Source organism: Danio rerio, chromosome 13 (assembly GCF_052040795.2).
Source record: "Danio rerio strain M-AB ecotype USA chromosome 13, GRCz13ab, whole genome shotgun sequence".
Taxonomy (NCBI): Eukaryota; Metazoa; Chordata; class Actinopteri; order Cypriniformes; family Danionidae; genus Danio; species Danio rerio.
The window spans coordinates 25,793,495-25,818,987 of NC_141033.1; the positions used below are offsets into that span (position 1 = coordinate 25,793,495).

The 25,493-nt window shown below is 33.7% G+C and overlaps 1 protein-coding gene and 1 long non-coding RNA gene across 4 annotated transcripts in view; one reads left to right on the forward strand and one right to left on the reverse strand.

Annotated features, from left to right (window-relative positions):
* Positions 1 to 21,899, forward strand: part of khdrbs2 (KH domain containing, RNA binding, signal transduction associated 2) — a 139,713-nt gene extending 117,814 nt beyond the window's left edge. The window contains exons 11-14 of one of the 2 annotated variants that reach the window (XR_015505436.1): positions 4,964 to 5,087; positions 12,618 to 12,689; positions 14,120 to 15,571; positions 20,120 to 21,899. The gene's annotated coding sequence lies outside the window, so the exon portion shown is untranslated. The remainder of the gene's footprint in view (positions 1 to 4,963; positions 5,088 to 12,617; positions 12,690 to 14,119; positions 15,572 to 20,119) is intronic. The other variant, XR_015505435.1, reaches the window with a different exon arrangement.
* Positions 16,429 to 18,702, reverse strand: LOC147841060 (uncharacterized). Of its 2 annotated transcripts, none has more exons than XR_015505943.1 (7): positions 18,659 to 18,702; positions 18,348 to 18,385; positions 18,018 to 18,045; positions 17,778 to 17,837; positions 17,350 to 17,466; positions 17,140 to 17,243; positions 16,429 to 16,560 (listed from the first exon to the last, which is right to left on the reverse strand). It is a non-coding gene; the product is annotated as an uncharacterized LOC147841060 (long non-coding RNA). The 2 variants fall into 2 exon arrangements; XR_015505944.1 differs by having other exon boundaries at positions 17,350 to 17,674.
* Positions 21,900 to 25,493: the final 3,594 nt, after the last annotated feature.

Genomic DNA, 25,493 nt, shown 5'->3' on the forward strand with positions numbered 1-25,493 from the left:
TATAAATTTTTTTCTTCAGACGATTCGAATGTTATCACTCAATTCAATGGGCATTATCAGAGGTTATCTAAAAACTATTTGGATGGATGATAACAGCCTTCTTAGCCTACCAGCAGACACAGAAGGCACCAACTGGCCCATATCTATCAGCTAATATAACTGATAACGCCCATTCAATCGAGTGATAACATTCGAGGTGGGTTTTTCTTTTAGTTTGAAAAAAATATATAGAATTATTTTTTTTTTCATCATGGCGGAGACAAAATAAATGAGTTCTCAGAAATTATTGTGTTTAAATATATGTTAATAAAAAAGTGTCAGGTGGCGCAGTAGGTAGTGCTGTCACCTCAAAGCAAGAAGGTTGATGGTTCGAGCCTCGGTTGGGTCAGTTGTCGTTTCTGTGTGGAGTTTGCATGTTCTCTGTGCGTTTGCATGGGTTTTCTCCGGGTGCTCCGATTTCCCCCACAGTCCAAAGACATGCGGTACAGGTGAATTGGATTGGCTAAATTGTCCGCATATGATTGTGAATAAGTGTGTATCGATGTTTCCCAAAGATGAGTTGCAGCTGGAAGGACTTCCGCTGCGTAAAACATGTGCTGGGTAACAAAGGTAACTAAGCCAACAAGAGAATGAGTGAATAAATGAATGAATGAAAAAATTGTCTCTCCATTATTGACATTTGGGAAATATTTGAAAAAGAATAAAAACTGCATATGGGGGCTGATAATTTTGCCGTCAACTGTATGTTGTTGTATGATCTTTTTAAATTAAACAGCAAAAGTAATTTGACAGTTTTTTATTGCACAATTCTGATTTACTTTTGTGCAGATTTGAGTTTACAGTTGTTATTTCTCCAGCTGTTTATATAAATTTCAAATATAATTTGACTCAAAATTGCAAATTAACACCTTACGTTTCGTTCTCAATGTATAGCACTCAATTCTGAGAAAAATAATGTGTAGTACACTCTCAGAAATAAAGGTACGCAAGCTGTCACTGGGGTGGTATCTTTTCAAAAGGTTCAAATTTAAACCTAAAAGGTCCATAATAATACTTCAAGAGTACATGTAAGTACCTAAAAAGTACAAAAGTGTTCCTTGTAAAATTTTAGGTACTAATATATACTTTTGAGGTACCTAGACAGACCTTTTAAGTACAATTGTGTACCATTTGAAAAGGTACCACCCCAGTGACAGCTCGCGTAGCTTTATTTCTGAGAGTGTATAGAACTTCATTCATTAATTTAGTTTTTTGGCTTAGTCCCTTAATTAATCTGGGCTCGCCACAGCAGAATGAACTGCCAACTTATCCAGCATGTTTTTACGTAGCGGATGCCCTTACAGTCGCAACCCATCACTGGGAAAGATAGAACTTCAGTATTGTGAAAAATATTGAATAAATGTAAGATTAATAGATACTTTAAAAATACTATACAAACTCTCTATGGCAATAAATAGTCGCAGTTCAAAGAAAATGTGCTGTATTTAAATTATTATGTAAAATAGTATGTAATTAAATGCAAAGAAAGGGGTTTTTCATAATTGAAATTATATTTATGTAATTGTGGATTGGTATGACTCTGAGTGGCTTCAGGCTTTCTAATTAAAGTTGGCTTGCATCTTATAATCAGTGGCAAACACAGGTTTTGATTTTGCCATTTCACATAAGAAGTGTATTTTGGAGGTTGAATACATCTCATTTGAACTACTATGCACTGTTGCTCTGTGAAATAGAGTACAGGAGGTGTTTCAACAGAAGTGATTATTATGCGCTTCAAATTAATTGAGACTCTTAGTAACAGGAAACTAGACTTTGTAGGCCGGTCTCGTGTGAATCTCAAAGCAGTTTTGCATTTTTTTTTCTTTGGTGAGGACGGATGCATTTCAGATGACAATAACAAATTAATGCGTGAGGCTTTCAGCTGGGAGCCTGTAATTCACACACTAGACATTCAATTTGCTGTCAAATACTAGCGGAATGTCCATCTGTATTGAAAATCACTGTTGTTTTCTGCGACAGAGTTGGTCATCATGTAGAAAGATGGAGACGGAGAGCTGTTTGAACAAAAGGCCTTTCAAGTCACCATCACAATCCTTTTCACATAGTGGGAATTACTTCACTTTGGAGAACCAAACATCAGCTTTTAATACAGCCGTGATATTAAAAACTAATGGCTCTTGCACAGCAGGACAATGACACAGGGCTGTTTCTTTTATACTTTTTGGCACTCTAGACAAGATTACTATTGTTAAAGAAAATGATTAAACTTCCCTGCGCATTGTTAATAACAATCTTTTATACTTAAAATAATTGTGTACATGATAAAACAACACAAACGACACCCCCATCCCTCCCAAAAATGGTGCTTTATGACAACAAAATCAGTTGTTGAACTCTATCAAGGCAGCTGTTAAGGCTGTTTTATTCACTTAAACATCATATGGAATGATTATTTCCTCTTTAATTCTGATGATGCCCATGTATTTTCCAGTGCAGAACAAATACACAAATCATTCACTTGAGTAAGTGAACAGATACATTAATCATGTATTACTCCAATAAAAATATCATCAAAATGTCATCTTTGCCAGTTTTATTTGAATTAAAGTACAAATGTACTTGATTTATAGTGTACTTAAATATTTCAATACCTTTTGATAAATATTTATTTTGCAAGAAAATTGTATTGGCAAATGTAGAAATTAGAAATTAGAAAATGTAGTGGAGTAAAAAATGCAATATTGTGTTTTTGGAATGCAGTAAAGTAAAAGTACAACTTTCCAAAAATAAGGTACTAAATCACTATATATTTCTTGATGAGTCTACTATTATTACAGGTTAATAATATGGTAATCTTTAACTGCTTGATGGATAGAAATGCCTACAACAGACCTGATTAATATCGCAGTCGGTTATATATAATTTCATGGGAATAGCTTTTTATTTATTATTTTATTATTATTTTATTAATATTTTATTTATATATTTATTTTAACATTTTATTAAACTCTTTGGTCTACATCATAATTATGGCTGCATTCACACAGACAAAAAACAACATGGTTGTTTTGAATCATTACTATTGTTGCTTTTTACACAATTCAGTTATTTACAAGAGATAAAACCAATTTCTATAACCAAACTCAGTCGTATGTGTGACAGCCCTATCCATTTTCACAATGGACAACTATGGCCTTGTTTAAATCTGGCTTTGAGATGTATTTTTAATCCAATCATAAGTGGACAACACTTAATGCATGTGTAAACTTGGTGTAAAACCCCAACATTGTCCTCTGTCAAATTGCTTTCTTAGTGTAAATGCACACAAAGATATTGTCTTTGTACTTTGCTGTTTTGTATGTTTTAGCATGTTTCAGGTTTTCATGTGAGGATCTGCAAACCTACAGAGATGCAGATATTAATCAAATGTGTTGTGTAATAAAATGAAATAAATAAAAAATAGGTTAACCAAGTGCAAATTTGTTTCAAATTAATTGTAAATATATATATAATGAATAAATATTTTAATACAATTTTAAAAATGTGACTCTGGACCTCAAAACCAGTCATAAGTCGAATAAATACCGATGTACCAAACAAAGTTCACTAAACAAAAACTCAACTTTGAATTTTTACAGTTGGAAATGTGAAAAATATCTTTATGGAACATTATATTTGCTTAATATTCTAATGACTTTGGCATAAAAAAATAAAAACATTTGATCCATGAAATTGAGAAATTTGGATTCCAAAACATTCTTATCCACAATACTGTTTTGTGGTCCATTGTCGACAATGAGTCCTAATAATATTTTAGTCCTGTATAAAATAGTACTTTCTCGCCATTTGATTTGGCTCTTTATTGTGAAAGCTCTACAGATGCCTTTTTAACATTTTAGGGTAGGACTCCTTCACATGAAGAGAATGATTATTAGTTGTATACGGCATCAGAAATGTATATTAGCAACCACATGACAAGCAAGCATAAAATCATAAAGAACATCAACACTAACAATCAAAATGTTCAATCCGACATTGAAATATGCAGATTTAACCAGCTCAAGTGCAAGGATGAATGTTAAAATGATTTTGTTAGACAGCATGGTGCTCGAAGGCATTATGTGCTGGTCAAGTAATTCAATTCCTCTGGGTTTTTAACACAGCTGGAGAGCAGACAAACAAGTGTTAAGGACACAAAGCTCTTAAATGTGCAAAAAGAGAAATCGACAAGCTCTGATTTCTTAGCCTTTGAAATGTGGGATGATGAGTGTGTTGGGCCTTTCATCTTTTGATATGTGGTCTTATTTCATTTTACACCCCTGTGATGTTGATATCCGTTGGTGAATGCCATTGAATATAAAATGAAGAAAGAGCGCGTGAGATTCATAGTCTCTTTAGAGAAGCCTTCTGGAATGAACGCGGATAATGGAAAGAGACTAGTTAATCCAGCCTCCATTACTTTTCCATAATCAATGATCAGTACAGACGATGTAGAGATTTGAAAATAAACCCACTAAACTCTTTTAAATGAAGCTTGTAGCTTTTTATTTAAGCCTGAGAATGTAAAGTGAGATGTAATCATTACCCACTTTAAGCCGTCGGACAGTCATTGTGGAGGAGAGTGAAAGAAGATCCAGCTTTGTCTTTGGCGGATCGTGAATCATAAAACCTTTAACAAACAAAACAGCTGAAACAACCGCATGATGTAGTTGAAGGCAAAGAGACCTCCGAGGCGTTTCAGGCTATTAATTTTTTGACAAGTACCAGTAAGTCAGACAGAATACACTGGTCATATTCATGTTTTCTTCAGGCGACATTGTAGAGACAAATATTAGCGCTGTCTCATCAGCAGCTTTTCCCCCAGTCTCTTTTTTATGTTGGCAAAAGTGAGATATCCCTTCCCAGCTTGCCTTAAATGCTCTGTTTGTTTAACTGGAGTAACATCTCTTTCCTTCCATTACAGGCGCTTTGCAGTCAATATGTGGAGCGTACTGATAAAACCAATCAGTGAGAAGTGAGGGGGCTCCGTCTCATTTGGCTGAGGTCTGAGGAAGAGCTTATAAACACTTGCAGATGCCGTATGCCAAGTGAGTGTGTTTTGAAAACATGCAAAGCTTACTGAAGACACGCAATTACTGAAGACACAATTCTTTGCCATTTTTAAGGGTGTGAGCTGTCGTGACTTGAATGCATGAGGCTTCTGGTCTCAGCAGATACTTGTTATAAAGTGGTGTAGGGTATATGCAGAAGAACTTTTAATTTTGCAGCAACCTGGGTCAATCGCTTCTGGTGAACTGTATGCAGTTACAGAATTGGCACGTTTAAGATCTGTTTTCTTTAAAAATCAATCTTCAATGCCTGATTAATATGCGATATAAAGCAATATACAAGAAGCACTGCATTAAATTCATTTTCCCGCGTCATGTTTTTAAAAATATGAACATTTATTTTACTCCAGTATTTTTAATGGTGTTTCTGCGCTCGCCTGCTGATCCTGATGCATGTAAATGGCTTGTCATCTTATTTAACGCTTAAACAATTAAATGAATGCTGAAGTCTATTTAACTGATTGTATTTTAATTACATTATAACATCAATGCTGCTATAGGAACTGTATAAAATTGAAGTCACATTAACCGTTCACCGGAAGTGTATTGGTATGGAAAGAAACACTAGCTGTGCATATACCCTATTGTGTTATTTCGATGTAATTATTAAAAAATAGTTGGATTGGCTGAATTTATTAGGTATGAGTTTGAGTGAAATGTTAATCTTAGTTTTATTTAAGTCTGAAAAAAATTCTTCCAAATTTAAAATTGTAACATCATTAAATGGTCAGAATAACAAATGTTTTCAATGTGCGTGAAAGTAAGGGTTCTGAAGTTAAAACATTACTATTGTGTTGTCAAAAAAATTATATTTGAAATATGTGGCCTTTTATTAGCAAAAAAAATAATTCTAAATTATAATATTTTATATTTGAATTAGAAAGAATTGTGAACAGTAGTTTACAGAATAAAACTAAAAGTTTGGGTAATTACTATTATCTATTAAGCATTAGCAAATCATGAATTCATTATTTGTTAAGCATTAATTCTACATTAATAGATGTTAGTAAGCAGTTTATAACTGCAGATACAGATGCTCTATTCTTGACTGATAAGCACATTTAAAATGTGCTTAATAATTGTTCTTTCATACTTTGTTATTAGTTTTTCATGACTAAATTAAGTATCACATTATTTGCAAATCTTTTGTATTTAAGAGTATTTGGGAATTTTTAAGATCTTTCAGAATGAGTTAATAAATGATTAATAAACCATTGAAATCAACATTTATATATTATGTTGCAGTCATTTATTAATAGTTAATTTGTATGTTAGTAAATGCTTAATTAACTCAACTTCATCCAGTTTTGTGACCTAATCTAAAGTGAGGACTGTTTTTCCTTTATAATTGACAATTAAAGGCTCAGTATTAAATGAACAATACATCTTTGCACTTTTATCTAAAACGTAAAATTACTGTACAGTTTAAACATGGCTGAATAACAGGAGTGTCAAAATATAATATGCAATTGGATAAAACAACAACAATAAAAATTTAACACAGGGGCACAGTGGGTAGCACATACGCCGCACAGCAAGAAGGTCACTGGTTCAAGCCTTGGCTGGGTCAATTGGCGTTTCTGTTCGGAGTTTGCATGTTTTCCTTGTGTTCGAGTGGGCTACCTCTAGGAGCTCCGATTTCCCCCACAAGTCCATAGACGTGGTATAGGTGAAGTAGGTGGGCTAAATTGTGTGTGCGAGCATGTGTGTGTGTGTGTGGATTTTTCCCAGTGATGGGTTGCAGCTGGAAGGGCATCTGCTGCGTAAAACATATGCTGGATAAGTTGGCGGTTCATTCCGCTGTGGCTACCCCAAATTAATAAAGGGACTGAGCCAAAAAGTAAATGAATGAATGAATTACTTTACAACATTTACACTGCATAGTAATTTTGTTTTAGTTAAGACTGCATTTATTTTTCATTTGATACAGTTTCTTTAAATGAATAGAAATGAATAAAATCTTTTTTTTTTTTTTTTTTGTAATATAACCAAGCCTTTAATTGTCATATATTAGGGATTTAAAAACCATAAATTGTTCTCTAGATTAGGTCACAAAACTGGATGTTGAATTAATATAGAATTTATTAACATACAAATTAACTTTAATATAATTAATAAAAATTAATAAATGCCTGAATAATAGGATATAGAAACGTTAATTTGAATAGTTGATTTATGATTTACTTTCACATTCTGAATAATCTTTGAAATCTTGTAAATTATGCAATACTTAATTTTCTAATGAAAAAATAATAATAACAAAGTATAAAAATACAATAATTATCACATTATATAAGTGCTTATAAGTCAAGAATGGAGCATTTGTATCTGCAATTATAAACTGTAAACTAACATCTGTTAATGCAGAGTTAATGATTAATTGATAATTAATTAACTATTTGCTAATGTTGTGTGCGGTTTTTATAAAGTGTTACCAAATTTTGCAATATGCTCAAACACAAACAAAAAATTTTTATGTGTCTTACAAGCCTTAAAGAAGGCTTTGGGGAAAACAATTAAAAAGTGTAAACTACACCTAATTACACCCAAGTAAAACATAGTAAACAGTAAAAGAAATCACAATAAAATTGACAAACTATCTATGACCCTTAATCTGTCTTTCTGTCTTTGTGTGCTTGAGAGAAACAGAGCATGCTTTGTAGTTTTTTTCTGCATAAATTCTACTATTAAACTTTATTAAATATTATGACAAATTGCAAATAATACAAACAGATGGGTGAAACAAAAGCATATACAATCAATCAGCAGCCTCAAAGCTCACAACAGGACTGTTTGTAAAGCTTTAGCAATTACTGGTAAAAAAAAAAATCTATTTCCCTATGGAGAAAATGAATAGAGCTTTTATTTCCGGAAGCGAGCTATTGCACTCAGTAAAGTTGAGTGCATTTTGATTGGCTGTTAATGTTTTTATCATTCATCAGGTTGGAAAATTGATCTGAATGTGATTCCAATGATATTGCCCTCCTGCATTGATAGCATTGCAGAATTTTACTATTAAACAGTTATTAAACGTTTATAGATATACTTATAGTCACCACTTTTGGTAAGAAAGGCCTTCAGTTCTATTCTTCAAGTTTAATTCATTGCACAAATATGTTTTTCCTAGACATGAAAACAATATCCAATATGAATAAATCATTTGACAGATTCATTCAAAAACACTGATTTATACAGGAATTAACTTCTAATGTATCATTAATTCGTTCCCTCCAGATCAGTTTAGGAATAGAAAAAAATCACTTCATTGGTGTTTGCAGCAAAAACAGACAAAATGACCAGCAAAAGTGACTTAAAATGTGAGCGATTCAATATCAGCTCCACCTTATTTATTGAACTACTGTAAAAAATATTACACTCATAATCACTGTGTCAGTCTGAATATCAGCATGACCCACATCCCAACCACAGCAGTCTTGATCGTGCGATAATAAAATATTCAATTCAGCACACTAGACCCAATGTAATTATCCTTTAGTTTTTAATGAATCTCAATTAGCCGTAGTCCCACTCTCCTCATTACAGAGAGCTTTCGTCTTCATTTAATAAACACTCCATATGCTTTAGAAAGATCATGCATTTGTGACTTATCCTGTCTCCTCTAGTGAAAATCACACTCCTGCGGTCCCTTCTGAACACAGCACCTGGAAAACCCAGTCATGTTTGCACAGCGTCTGTTTATTTTTGGAGTCGGGCTGATTAGTATTATAGGAGTATAATGGATTCCAGCATTATTCGTGCTGTTTTGGCAGAGACATTCTCAGTGCCAGGGGCCACATTCCCAAAGTGCCGAACTCCTGTTTGTGAATTCAGAGAGCAGCAATCCTCGCTGTTTTCACCTGTTTTCTTGTAATCAGTTTAGCGCTCAACCATCTCTTCATCTGCCTAATTCTTCACAAATTACAGCTGTTTGAGAGAGTTAATTGTGCTGCAGAGATTCAAGGACATTTGAAAACAGGACAATAAGTGATTCATTTAAAACTTTGAGTGAAATTTTGGTGGAATCAGAGAGGTCACTCATTTAGCTAAGAGAGGGTTGCATGATATATGTTATGCTATTGACATTGCAATGCAATGCAGATGTGAGTTTGTTTCTGTGATTGTTTTAAAACTTTGATTAATTTGCATATGGGGAAATGACAACGAATAATAAACAGCAGTAAACGGTCCAGCTAAGGGGAAAGCAGGGCACAAAGTAACACTTTTTGGTTGTGGCCAAATAATGAACAAAGTAATGAGGTTAGACAAACCTTTTTTTTTTTTTTTTTTTTTACCAAAAACACACAAGCCTCCCCTACAAATGAGAACTGAAAGTATGATCGCTGGACTTATGGTTTCGATGCAGTATTGCCTAAAGTGCCAGGAGTGAAAATGTTACTAGTTGTAACAGTCAGAGGGTTAGTTGTAACATGTGCCTAATAGGGCAGATTTCACATTAATTTAAATCCAGTTTACTTTAAATAGTTTCTGTATTTTATCATAACTTGGCTTTTTTTTAATTCTACATAGCACAGTACGTTTTTAGTTTATCTGTTGGATAAACACATTTGGACTTATTTGCATTATAATATGTTATTGTACAATGCATTTATTTGCATTAATAGCAATAAAATATTTTTTCTATTTAAAAAAATACTATTAAAGAACATTTTAATATAAAAGTTTTTAACATTACCCCGTGTCGTGTTTTCCTCAAAACTGGCTAGCGGTCACTACAGTATGTGTTCTTTTACATCTTTTAAAATGGTGGCGATAAATACATCAATTGAAGATGGTGAATACAACCATTTAAAATATTACTTGCATTCTTTCACAGATTTAATATATATATATATATATATATATATATATATATATATATATATATATATATATATATATTATAATATATATATATGATAGAATAAAAAATCGACTGGAATAAAAATTACTTTTATGCTGCAAAATGGTTTCTCCTGTGTTTTTCATCCAAATTTCGTTGAACCTTTTCAATAGTTGATAGGAAGACGTCTGCCAGCACTTGGAGACATGCAATGGTTAACCCTTTAAAACTCTGTGTTACATTTTACCCCGTGTTACTTTGTGCCCCACGCTCCCCTAGGTATCACTTTATTTTGATGGTCCCTTTAACAAATTTTGTTGAATTTAAGTTACATTGCATCTACAAAGTATTTGCAAAGTATTTTATAGTCGGTTAAATGTCTGTTAAAGAAGCAGTTTCAGCAATTAAGCAGACAGTCTACTAGTAATCAAATGAGAAGTAATTGGCATGTAGTTGCAATGCAACAAAGAGAGACCATCAAAATTAAGTCTTATCAAAATAATAAGTTGTTTTTATCAACTAAAAATCAATGAAAGCGAACCAGCCCACTCGTATGTGGAAAAAAAATTATGTCAATAGAAAAGCCACACAGGCAAAAATATAGCCTGAAATGTACATGTCATAGATTATTTTATTTTGTCAGCATACATCATGCAACTAATTTTAAAGAGGTCACAAAATAATAGTATCATTCACATACTGTTAGTTTTTATTCACATACTGTTATTTTTATACATATTTTGAATAAGTTTTAGTATTAATACTTTTTTTGCAGTTTCATCATCAAATAAAATAATTTTATTTAACCCTGTAAGGCTCACTGTTGTACTAGAACAGTGGTTCTCAAAGTGGGGGTCGGGACCCCCCGAGGGGTCGCGGGGCAATGAAGGGGGGTCGCCTGGTAATTTCCAAAAATCTATTTATTTTTATTAAACCATAAGAATTAACATATTTTATCCATAACTATACTGAAAATAAAAATAGTTGTTAGTTAGACTACTAAGTTCAACTACTAAAAATAGTTGAAAATAAAAATAGTTGAAAATAAAAATAGTTGGGGGTAGCGGGGCAATGAAGGGGGGTCGCCTGGTGATTTCCAAAAATCTATTTATTTTTATTAAACCATAAGAATTAACATATTTTATCCATAACTATACTGAAAATAAAAATAGTTGTTTATAGTTACTATATACTATATAGTTACTATAGTAGCTTATAGTTACTAGTTCTATTGGATTGCGACCCCTGGGGTAATTACATTATATTAAAGGCAGCAATAGCGTCAGATGCATTTTGATTTTATAACATCAGGTTATACTTTCTGGCACATTTAAAGCACTGACACAAATTTAATTGGTGTGTCTGCGTCATTGCATGCAAGGTTTCTGTATTTATAACCACCTCAGAGGATATTGGGGGTCGCGAGTCACTGGCATTGTTATTTTGGGGGTCGCGGGCTGAAAAGTTTGGGAACCCCTGTACTAGAACATCAGTTTTAGCTAAACTTAAATAAATATGCTATGTTTTGTCTTTCCTAACCACACAATAGCTCATTAAAAAGGTTGACACATCATAATCCAAGATCAAGTAAAAACCAGAAACACTAGTTCAATATTTTTTTCAGTGGGGAAGTAATTCAACATTTGCATAAAATTTTAAAGCAAAAAAAATTACATTTCCAAATAAAGAGGAAAAAAAAAATTTTTTCTCTAATCACATGCTTTGAACTTCTAATCATTTGCAAGGGTTGAAAAGTTCTACAAAGCTAAGTTTTTGAAATCCTCATCTCTAACATCTAAAGTCCCCAAGATATCAAAACTAACTATATGATTTTATTATCTCACATTGCCAGTTTTATGGTGAACAATTCATCTCTGCATGTCATTTAGAAAAAAAAATTTGCCCTTTTTTATATAATTATTTTTAGGGGTTTTCACCATTATTGATAGGACAGTGGAGATGTACAGACAGGAAGGTGTGGGGAGCAGAGAGAGGGGAAGGATCAGCAAAGGACCTCAAGCTGGGAATTGAACTCGGGTCACCGCGAGCACCTCAGTTCTACGCATCAACGTACTAATCACTAGGCTATTGGCGCAAACAGAGCGCAGACATCTTCTAATGTGAAGAAGATTCTCTGTTTGCTACACTGCACCAAATGCACAAGTTTGCATTCGTGATTCAACTAATTTGATTTAGTCTTGAATTTAATTTTTTTCTCTTTTGTTTTGAAACAAGCTGGCGAAATGATTGAAGAGTTAATCGTACTGAAAATTCCGAGGTTTGACAGTGATACAATGACACCATCTGCTTGCAGAAGTGCACTTCGACTCTCTTATTCTCTGCCATTATGGTAACACTGCACACTTGGCAAGTCGACTGAGAGATTTGTTCTTGAAACCAAAGATAATTGCAGGGCTGTAGACAACACCATCCAACTGACAGACGCTTATCAATGTAACTGTGCTTTTTGGAGGTCACAGCCAACATTGCTTTTGATGTGTTTCAGCCCACAGTTTATGAGCTGTCTTATGTTTTATAATCAGCTTGTACTGGCAGATGTTTGTGGAAAAGAAGAAATGCACCAAAATTAATGGTGTGAAAATTTCATTAATACCTATTTTTCTTTTTTTCCATTCTTTCTGCTGGTTTCTCACTTGAATGGGTCCCAGAGACCTTCAACACAGCTGATCTTGACAAAACATCACTGCTGGGCACAGATGACCACTGCATATCCATCTTATGTAAGTCACTGTAAAGACGCACTTGCTTTGTGATTGATGGGAAAGGTCGAAAAGAGAGCTTTTAGACATCACAGTAACATAAAAAGCTGATCATATCAGAAATGGGTTTACGGTTAGTGAAAAAAAAAATCTTTTTATAAAATTTTATAAAATTACAAAAATATCCTTATTTTTATATATACAATTTGCTGCAGTTTTCAGCTGAAATAACTCAAGAATAACACAGCCTCTTAGTCTTGACACAAGTTGTGCTTATATCTGTTTGCATTACATATCTACTTTATCTCCAAACAGTATGTATGTCTTTGCTGTCACAGTAAGCTGCCCTGGTACTGTAGCTCACCTGGTTCAGCATTGTACTCACAGCATGAGTATGAATCCCTTTCCTTTACAGTTTGACAAAAAAAAAAAAGCAAAATTGTCACCTTAGAATTTGAAGTATTTGTCCAAATTAAGGTATTCACGTTCTTATTCTGTTTGGACTTGTTTACATTGTGACATATGCATTTTAAGATTTCTTATATAGAAAACATGTTCCTCAATTATTTTTTTTGCTATATGGAATGATATAATATAATACAATATAATATAATATAATAAAATATAATATAATATAATATAATATAATATAATATAATATAATATAATATAATATAATTTAATATAATATAATATAATATAATATAATATAATATAATATAATATAATATAATATAATATTCATTCATTCTCTTTTGGCTTAGTCCCTTTATTAATCTGGGGTCACCACAGTGAAAACCAACAAACAAATTAAAGCTTATAATTTCATTATGAAAATTCAAGAAAGCAGGGAGATATAATTTTTTAAACATGTTGCTATAGGCATGTTTTTTCATGGTCAGAAATATTAAAAATAAATGTATGCTTATCTAGTATATATTGATGTAGAACATATGTACTTAACTCTGGCCCTCGGGGTCCTGCAAAGATTTTTTTCCAACAATCAAACTTGCATTTCAGGAGCTTTCTAGTAATCTGAAAGACCTTGAAGAGGTTGATTATGTGTGTTTGATTAGGATTGGAGCTAAACTACTAACTCTTCAAGAAAAACCCAATCCCAAATGTCAACCTGAACCGCACTTTTCAAACCACCTTTTTGATTGTCAGACCTTCACAGAGAGCTCACAGTGTGCAGGATCAGCAGAAGTGTACTGTACTGTAGTTTTGCCAATGCAAGTCAACAGGATGGCAAATGCACATGCAGTGTGCCATTTGAGATTGGGCCAAGTAGATGTCGAGGGCCAGAGTTGAAAGCCCCAGAGAGAGAATAAAGAGCTGATCTGCTCATAATTCATGTAATAAGAGTTGATTTTCCCATTTTAAAAAGACACATTTATGAGGATTTGTGTTTTGAGTGACAGTTAAGATGCCTGTTTTATTGTCTTTTTCAGCAAAATGAAAGATGAACAGTGTTTTATGAGATTGACTTCAACGCTGGATTAATTCATTCAAAGGATGCAAGAAGATCCAAGAAGATTTTTTTTTTTCAGAGCACCTAAAATACAATACTGAAAGCATAATATGTATATACTGTACAGCATTATGATGCTAGAATCAACATAGCAATATAGGCATACTACACATTGTGGTGTAATATAAAGCTGTGTTGATCCTAACAATGTATAAAAGTTGACATAACCGCTAAATCCTTCTTACTCATAATGCTAGTCTGTAAAGTCTTGCATTTTTTGGTCATACAGTATATTCTCTTTGTGCTTAATCTTTTTATCCCACAGGACACAAAAAGAGACATAATTGGATTAAATGGCTGTTAAAGATGGAGTGTATTTGTCTGCGTTTATCATCTATGCTGTCATCTCAATGCTAAATGGGAAGGTTTAACATGATGCATTCAGTCTTGAAAGATATACAACCACCTGCAAGTAAATACATTTCTTTATGCCACACAAACAGTTTTGCCTGTGTTTTTGGAGTTATGGAAGCAGCTTGTTTCTGTGCTTTCTGCTACTGTGACCCAAAATATAATATTGTATTTTACGATATGTATACACAGCATTATGATGTTAGAATCAACATAGCACTACAAGCACACCACACATTGTGGTGTAAGGTGGTGTTGGTTGAAATAACAGCCAAATCCTTTTCACTCATAATACTAGTCTGTAAAGTCTAGCATTTTTGGTCATACAGATTATCCTCTTCTGCTTAATCTTTTTTTTTTTATCCCAAATGACAAAAAAAGGACATAATTGGATTAAATGGCTGTTAAAGGTGGAGTGTATTTGTCTGTGTATATAATCTATGGTCACCTCAATGTTAAATGGGAAGGGTTAACATGATGCATTCACTCAAGATACAGTAGATAACCACATGCAAGTAAATGCACAGCCATGTCCAAGATTGGTTACTCACTGAAGCTAAGCAGGGCTGAGCCTGGTCAGTACCTGGATGGGAGACCACATGGGAAAACTAGGTTGCTGTTGAAAGTGGTGTTAGAGAGGCCAGCAGGGGGCGCTCAACCTGTGGTCTGTGTGAGTCCTAATGCCCCAGTAAAAGTGAAGGGAACACTACACTGTCAGTGGGGGCCGTCTTTTGGATGAGACGTTAAACCGAGGTCCTGACTCCTTGTAGTCATTTAAAATCTTATAAAGATTAGGGATGAGCCCCGGTGTCCTAGCCAAAGTCCCTCAATCATCCCCATCCATCGAATTGGCTCCATCACTGTCTCTCCACTCCCCAATAGCTGGTGTGTGGTGAGAACACTGGTGCCGTTGTCCTGTGGCTGCCGTTGCATCATCCAAGTGTATGCTGCACACTGGTTGTGGTGTGAAGAGACCCCCTTCATGATTGTGAAGTGCTTTGGGTGTACGGCCATACACACTGTAAAAAATTTGACCTTAAATTCACAGTAAATTACTGGCTAATAATTGCATTACTTTCACAGTAAATTACTGTATGTAAATTCACAGTAAATTATTGTGAGGTAGTTCACAGTAATTTACTGTGGTTTTGTCACATTAAATTATTGTGAAATTACAACCATATATTGTAACTTTACAGTAGATAATAAAGTCCGTTACTGTAATTTCACAGTATTATCTTGTAGAATTAACTATATTTTACTGTGAATTTGCAAAACGATTACTGTGATTTAGCAGTAGGTTGCAGTTTAAATACCTGATTTAACTGCAAAGTTACAGTTATATCCCGGATTACTGTAATTTAACAGTTTGGTGCTGTAAAATTTCAAAGCAATTTTAGGTCACACAAAAATGAAAATTCTATCTTGATTTACTCACCCTCAGGTTGTTCCAGCTCTGTTAAAAATGATTTTTTTTTGTTAAACACAGGAATAAAAATATCAAATATTCCTCTTTGTGTCCAAACAACCTGAGGATGCGTAAATGACGACAGAATCTTCATTCTTGGGTGATCTGAAAAGACTCTAAAATCAAAATAAAAACAAACACACATACATTTTACAGATTTATTTAACCGCTTAATGACATCTGTGTAAACATTTCAGAAAACTTTCAAAAGGTGAAGGTGAAGCCTCAAAAAATACTATAAGAACATAAGAACAAAAAAATCTGACATCATATGTAGCATACATATAAAAAGCAGTGCTTCAGAGTGCGCTCTCTCTCTCATTATATATATATATATATATATATATATATATATATATATATATATATATACACACACACACACATGAGAGAGAGAGACAAAACTTCTTGCTAAATTAGGTAGTCGTCTATTCAAGGTCAATCATTTTCCTGATAATTTTACACACTTGCTGGTTGATGTGTCTTCTCTGCTTCTTTGACTTCGTCTGTCTTCCATCTCCAAACTGGTGCCCAAAAAGCACCTATAAGCAAAAGGGCAGACAAACAGTTAGCTTCATACAACACTACTGGGACACTACTGCTGCACTAGAGAGCAAAATTACTGTTAGCTCAGTTTGAACATGCTGACAATACTGTAGCTCAGTCAAACTGCAATCATTTAAACAAAAACATCTGAAAAACATTTCCATCACAAACACACAATCAAGAACAGTCCAACAACAAATAGTGGTTTTAATGACCTAGGCAGAGCATTTTAAAACAGTTGATTTGATTTACACCTTCTGTTTACAGACTATAATCTAATGCTGGGTTCACACTTATTGCAAAGTTAACACATGCATCACAGTACTAGCTCTTGAATACTAGCAGGATGTTTCTTGCATCAAGCTATCTTTTCATGATTTAAATATTAGGAAAATTTTGCAAAGAAAACTTGATTGAAGTGATATAGCACTTGTGTTGTATTCATTTCAATCAAGTTTTTTGCAAATATTCCAAATATTTTTCAACGTTTTTTGAGTTTCACTTAATTTGTGCTGCCCAGTAAAAATTTCCCACTATTTATGCCTTTTGCAATGACTTGCATGTAATCCACTCACCTGAATAGGTAACTTCACATATGGTATAAGAGCCCCATCCTTTTAAAGACAGCTTCCCCTCTGGTCTCCAGCACAGACAAACAAATTGTGTCTGCAACATGGCCCTTTATAACAAGGGGACAAGGGGAGTCATGACTTGTGCTCCTATACATTCCTTGTTTAACCCCCCCAAAACAAGCCCTCAGTTAAAATTTTTATTGTAGAGATTACCTTAAATTCCAGAGTGCAAAAGGCATCTTCAGCATACTTCTGTTTCAGACCAGATCCAAAGTCAGTTGTGAAATCCAGGTGAGGTCCCATGACCACTCGACCTTCCAAGGAATAAGACTAAAAGGGGGAAAGAAGGACTAAATTAGAGGTGTTTGTGAATAATTAAATTTTTTTGTAGAAACAAAGTTGACATTCCATGCTCTGCCTATTAAAAACCAAGCAAACAAACACACATGCCCAGTAAAATTGCTAATAAAAATAAAAACTATAGTTTAAAAAAATCTTTGTCTAATATTTACTACTACTGGAGGTACTGGTGGAACTTCTGGAAGAAGAAAAAGAGTTTGTACAAGAAACTGCTCACAACAAATCTGTGAAAAACTTGACATTTAAAAATCTAATAAAAATGAGTAAGGCATCAACATTACCTTTAATAATCAAGCGAGGGGTGATTGGTAGCATCAGTGTTTCAACATCAATGGCTGTGGCTGCAAAAAAATATGAATATAATAAGAGTAGAATAAGACTCAACCTAACACACGCACACACATACTCATATATATATATATATATATATATATATATATATATATATATATATATATATATAGGTTTAGATTGTGATAATGAATTTAGGTTATATTTGTGTGCTCAGAATTTACACTCACCTCACACTTCAGCTATTATCAGGTACACCTGAACACCAAAAAATAAAATCTACAGTTAGTGACAATATACAATTAGTTCTCATTAGTAAATGTTAGCACTGCATTAACACCAGTGAGAAATATACAATATGTACTGTGTTAGTGTTAGTTTAAAAGAATACAACTGAATTGTATTATAAGCCTCATTTAATAAAACAGTTAAGACTTGTTTCATAATGAGTTTAGTTTATTTAACTAACTTAACGTTAACGTTACAGTGAACAAAATTAACGTACATGATGGTGACTAACCGTAACCGTAACGTTAACTTAAGTGAAGGTCAGAGCTTACCTTAACTTTAGTCATTTCACCTTTACTTCAGTCTTGTACTGAAACAGAAAATGCAGTTAACAAGAAGTTAATTAAAGAAAATTCCCTTTCTTTTTTCAGGAACTAACGTTAACGTTATGCTAATACCTCAGAAAACACTACAAGCACCATCTGGCGTCGTTAATTTCTTGTTTTAAAAAAAGGCGCGCTTAAACCCTGTACGTGCGAGTACAACTGAAGTACTCGGTAAATTCCTGTTAAATGACATGCACTATACAGAAATACACATACAACAATCATTTAACGGACAAAAGTCATATTTTAACACTTACCGAGGATGAATCCGTTGGGTGAAGAGACGAGGCAGGCGTTGTCTGTGTTGATGGCGCTTGTTTGTTGTCGAGTCGAGTCAGTTCTGTTAAATGAATCGGCTCCTTTAAGTGAACTGTAAAGAGTCGAATCGGCTCCTTTAAGTGAACAGTAAAGAATCGAATTCGCCTGAAAACGATTCCATTTTGTATAATATTGTAAGACGCAAACATATAATTCATTAATATTTCATCATATTGCTTGGTTCGTGTACTGCTTGTACACGAATTGCTTGTTGATGACTATGAGCTCATGAACACGTCTGATAAAATATCTGAATCTGATTCAATTTCACACGAGTCCTGAACCGAAGCAGTGCAAAAGTAATATATTGATTGAAATATAAAGTTAATTATTTTCTTCGCCATTCAAAATATTACATATCTCTGATTTTAACAATAAGAATAAAGTTCGTTTGGAGTGTATTGAGAATTATTATTTTTTCCTCCCAGGATTCATTTTGCACCAAGCTGCATCAAGCTGTAATGGTGGATGAGAAGGCACATAATATTATAAATATTACTTGAAATATGTAATGAAATAAAGTTTTAACACTTTTTCATGCGAGAATGTAGTTCTTCAAAACTCAAATATGTGGATTGTTAGTAAAGATTGTGTGTAATTTTAAGTGTGTTTTGCCGGTAGCGGAGATCTATGACCTCCAGGCGGTAACGGCGCTCATTATTCATGTATCCGCCGAGAGGCGCCTGTCTTCAGGCTAGACATTGGGACAATTGCCCCGTCTTCGATGGCTCTATATGCGTCCGAAAATGAAGTTTTAACTGTTTTTCATGCTAGAATGTAGTTGTTTAAAACTCTAATCTGTGGTTTATTTATATAGATAAAAAAAAAATTATATATATATATTTAATTCTAAATTAAAGATTAGTGACCTCCAGGCGATGACAGGTGCCCAATACTCATGAAACCGTCTAAAGCAGACATTTACCCTGACATTGAAATAATTGTTGGCTGTTTAACAGTCTTTGGTTTCATTAATTAATTACTTTTTATTCCAGTTTATTGTGTTTTGGCTAAGCACACAGTTATGTTCATTAAATATTATTTCCTATTCTATGTTAACTGTATAAAATTAAATAAAGGTGCAGTACAACCAAAAAGATGTTGGTAACCAAATCGTTTTAGGGGCTATAACATTCTGTTATTATCTGTTAAAAGTTCATTTGTATTAATTTCTACGTTGAATTAAAAAAGGTTTGAATTTCTATAACTAACGTGCAAAAGATATAGCCCTTTTCACAGTAATTTGCTGTAATCATGCTACTTGCCGTAATTTCACAATAAAATTATGAATACAACATATTACTGTGAATTTTTCAGTTAAATACTGTGAAGGGATACTAATGTAATTTACTGTGAAAAATTACAGTAACTTGTTGTGAAAACCTGGAAATTTTTTACAGTGCACAATAAATGCGCTATATAAATACACATTACATTACATTTTATTTTCTTTATGCCACACAAACCGTTTTGCCTGTGTTTAGTAGAAGCAGCTTGTTTTTGTGCTTTTTGCCACTGTGACCAAAAATTCAATATTTTATTTTACAATATGTATATACAGCATTATGATGTTAGAATCAACATAGGCACCACATCATGTGGTGTAATAAAAGGCTGTGTTGATCCTAACGTTGTTTAAAATAACAGCTAAATCCTTCTCACTCATAATGCTAAAGTCTTGCATTTTTGGTCATACAGTATACCCTCTTTCTGCTTAATCTTTTTATCCCACAGGACACAAAAAGATACATGATTGGATTAAATGGCTGTTGTAGATGAAGTGTCACCTCAATGCTACATGGGAAGGTTTAACATGATGAATTCAATCTTGAACTAAATGCGACCACATGCAAGCAAATACATAGATTTCTTTATTCCGCACAAACAGTTTTGCTTGTGTTTTTTCGGAGTTATAAAGCAGCTTGTTTCTGTGCTTTCTGCCACTGTGACATCTGTGAGCATATGACTCAGTTTGCTCTGCGTATGTCATTACAAGCAGTGTGAAAATACAGCACATATTACTCATCAGAACCTGTGCTGTCAAAGCCTGAGGCTTCAAAAAATTATTTATCTGTCAGTCAGCACGTACACAGACTTGTTGCATGTAATGAAAATCCAGCCCCAGTTTTTTATGACAAACACGTTCTCATTAATGCTTGGGAGTGCCTCGGCTAAATGTGCTTTTTCTCCTTGCAGTGAAAATTTCAACACATCCAATCATGTTTTTGTAAGTGGCATTTTAACATTGTCTAAGTGCCCTTGAGGTTATCAGCGCAGCTCAGACTGAATTTTAAAATTTAATTTCCTTATGACTGTACCAATGAAACAACATCTGTCTGTCGGATTCAAAGTATGTCCCTGAAACCAATCAGAGGTTTGCACAGAACGGTCTCTATATTTTACAATTAAGATTTTACATGCATTTTTGCTTAAAAAAATAATAAAACTGTCATTTCAGTGCAATATTTTGTCTTTTTTTTATCTAAATAAATAAATTAAACTAAAGCAGTTACTATTTACTCAGCTGGAATCTAATAAAATCACTCTTTGGCACATGCTGATAGAGAGAACAAAGATCTTTTTGTTTGTTTGTATTTTTCACTCTGTAGACATGTGCTGCATCCCAATTCACATATTTGAATTGCACCCTAAAAGTATGTAATTTTTTGTGAAGGAAAAGTATATACTTTTGAGTGTGTAACAGAAGAGTATGCAATCTTTGGGACATACTCTTTCCTCGTTAACAGATTGTTAAGCTGCTTAGTTAATTCTTTTGTCAATCATCTTGACATATAATCCACGTTTCTTTTATATACCATTTCCTATCTTATTGGAGAAGCAGCAGCAGGACAATCTGCCGTCGGTGAGTCTTTCATGCAGATAAATCTCCTCAGGTCTTTGGGTAATTATGCATTTAGAAGTTAATGTCCAAACATATCTTGATAGAAGTTTACATTTTTGCAGATGAAGATGGAAAATGCTGTTAAAATATGCTCCAGTTGGTAAGATCTTAATAACAACACTAAACTAAACTGAACTTAAACTCTGAAAACTTAACTGACACAGTTTCAATTTAGTAGAACTTATAAGCTGCTTTGACACAATTTACATTGTAAAAGTGTTATATTGTATATAAATATGAATTGAACTGAATTAAATTACCATCAAACAACTTTACAGAAGCTTACTTGACAGATGGTCTCTTGTGTCCTCCATGTCTGTAGTTTGTTTAGACATTTTACTTGTGAGTTTGTAGTTCTAATCAAATTCAGGTCTAACCTGCAATGTATTGTGGGCAATATTTATAGGTTAGAGCATAAACGCTTCTACACTTCGAATTTTTCCCAGATATAATAAACCATTCGGGAACCTTTGGCATTCTCTTTTCAACATACTGGTTTGGGATATACTAATTTTATTTACAGTACTATAGGGTGGATAGAATGCAGCAATGGCACATTTTAAAAATGTGTGTAAACCCAAATTTGATTGTAGAATCCTGGTATATGCTAAATCGCACACCAACATTCAGATTTTTAAAGCCGTCTTTGTAATTAATCTTAATTTCATCAATTCCTTAAGAAAATCAACAAATTATCTTAGATGGAAAATAAATGCCTCAAAGTCTTTTTGTTAAATGTATTAATATTGAACAAAACCCATCAAGTTTTTGCATGAGGAAGTTAAGGGGGAAAAAGTTGTGACATACAAATTCTAGCTTTTAGTTTGAACAACTATTACCAAGCGACTGAACTGAGCATCTTAATGATCTGATTTTAAAATGAACTCTCAAATGCCAAGTCCAGATTGAGCAGCAGTTTGCCTTGCAGTGTAAGAGCTTATATTAATGAAAGACGGAATTGATGCAGCACTTACATATTAAATATTCTGGAAATGCCAGCGTAAGTAAATGACGGTGTGAGCTTTGAGATGAATCTTAAGACTTAAGCAACTGTTTCCATCACGCAGAGCTCTGAATCAACACTAATCAAACACACCTGAAGCCCATCAGGCTCCACAGGTTCACATGGAAATCACTCACAGGTGTGAGGGAGCAAGATATAAACTGCATGAAAGCCTGGTTTAATATGCGCAGATGCTCAGCTACTTTCACTTTTAAAACTTTCCTCTGGTTTTGACAAATAACAGTCTTTGGAAAATAGCCCTTATTCAAAGATCTATAATAGCTCAGAAAATGTGCTGGGTTGGTGTGGCAATGTTGGCTGTCTTATGAAAATGTTAAATTTGTTTATAAGTTACAGAACTTTATGCGAACTGATAGATGGATGGCTGGATGGATATTAATGCAAACTCTGAAAGAATTCTACAGTGCAGTTAAGTAATTATTGGATAATATTTCTTAAATAATTACAAAGAAAGTATTAGACTGAACAAAATATTTTTTACCCTGTGCTCAAACTACTTTGGCGTTTTCATTAACTAACATGGACAAGTATTGTTTTTTATGTTAGTAAATGCATTAACTAATATAACCTTATTTTTAAAGTGTTAGCCAAAATTATACTTCGTATCAAAATAGTCTGTTTAAGAAACATGTAGAGTGAAACAATCAAACAAAAAAGTTGAACAAAAAAATTAGGGCAATACTAGAATTCTTTATTACATTAACATTTCAAATCTGGGGCCTAATTTAATGATGGACATATGTTTAATATAAAAATCTCATATATGGCAATATTTGCAATTTAAAATGTTAAATATTTATAATAATGTCATATATTTTACCATAGAATTTGAATTATGAACGTACTATATATATATATATATATATATATATATATATATATATATATATATATATATATAAACAAATACATATATATAAACAAATACATATATATAAACAAATACATATATACACACACAATGTTCACCATATATCACTACACCCCCCACAAATCTGTCATTTAGATTAGTATTTTCTATAGGAAGCTTCACAATATTATATTCATACACATACATTAGATTAGTCTGTACTGAAGCCAAATCTGGAGCTAATCCAACAAAATAAATTAATACACCCTAACTTATGTTAAGGAAAAATGCAAAATTAAAAATTAAAAAAGAGGAAAAATCTAGAGAAATTGTAATAAAAATGTATAAAACTTTGTTGAAATTTTGTAGTTTGTAATTTTCTTTCCCAATATTTCACATAAAGTTAAATTTATATTTCTGAAGAGGTTCAGGAACCTATTATATTATTAAATATATCTGTTTAATAAATATGTTTTGCTCAAATTCACCAAAATATATGACACCTATTAACTGTGAATGGGATACAAATAATCATTTTCAAAATGCAGTATACTCAGTTATGCTGACTCGCTGAGCACTATATATATTCTCTGTCCTCACGGTCTCCCGAGTTTGTTCTTTCAAGAACACCTGGCAAGACCAGTCTTCACAAGAACGCAAGTCCTTTCTCTGCTTTCTTGGAATTGAGAAACGGCTAGAGTGATGAAGCCAATTATGAAATGGGGAGGGTTAGGAGGCCACTATGGACAGATGCCAGTGTGCAGATTTGGCCAGGATGCCAGGGTAAACCCTTACTCTTTTTCGATGGACATCCTGGGATTTTTAAAGACCACAGAGAGTAAGGACCTCGGTTTAACATGTCATCCGAAAGACGGCGCTCACTGAGCAGTATAGAGTCCCCGTCACTATACTGGGGCATTGGGACCCACACAAACTGCTTTAATTTTCAAATACACAGAAACCATAAAAAGTGCCTATCTACTCAGAAACAGAACCATTCCATCTTTGTATAAATCTGAACATTGGCCTGGCCCTAAGCGAATGCAAAATCTGTATGCTTGTTTTTAAAAAGAGATGTAGAGTATTCTGAACATTGCATCATTTCATATAATCATGTTGAACGTATCTTCTGTTAGTTGGGAACAAATTGTCTACGACAGCGAAGCATGTATTAAGTGTAAGGCTGTCTAACAGGAGTAGCTTTCTCATACAAATGCTTGCAAACACTGTGAGCTTTGGTTTGCATTCATTAAAGTGTGCAGCAGACCCTGGTGTGACTGTCTCTGACGTTAATAAATGGTGTGCAGTATAGTGCCAAGCGCAAGCATGTCCCTTCATTAGGCAGCTATAGGCCCACCGCTGACATAAGGGCCAGATGTCACAGGGGTTCATTCCTGCACAAATCTGTCCCCAGCAGCAGAGATGAGGACAAAACACAAAGCCCCTGTCTTACGCTGCGTCTCTGTGACAGTGAATAAGCGTGTCTGATGTCTGGCATCTGGCAAGTTGGAGCGAACACATGGAAAAGGCTGTGGTGGAGCTTTGAGAGGCGCTCTGTCAACTGCAATGTTCAGGGATTTTCATCATGTCTGTATTATTACCGCAAGGGGGGAAATCTGTGTCTGAACATCTAGTTATATAGCAGTGCATGTTCAGTGTTTAAATGTCCCAGCTGAATGAGCACTGTGGACACCATTCAGGAATTTTACAGTATAAATCCTGTCCCTATGTTTGAATGATTTTATTTCTGTTAGGTCTAATAGAGAAAACATTTCAAATATCACAGTAAAGCTTTTTGTTTAATGATGCTGTAAGAAAGTTTTTGACTCTTCTAAAGCAATAAAAATACCAGAATAGCTTTGCAGATATTTAAGAAACATGCCAAGTGAACATACTGTTTATCTGAAAAACAATGCTGAAGTCAGATATTCTGCATTGAAAATGTGCATTATACACTGTTTCTACTGGACTCCTTTCAGACTGTTTAAGCTCGGGTTA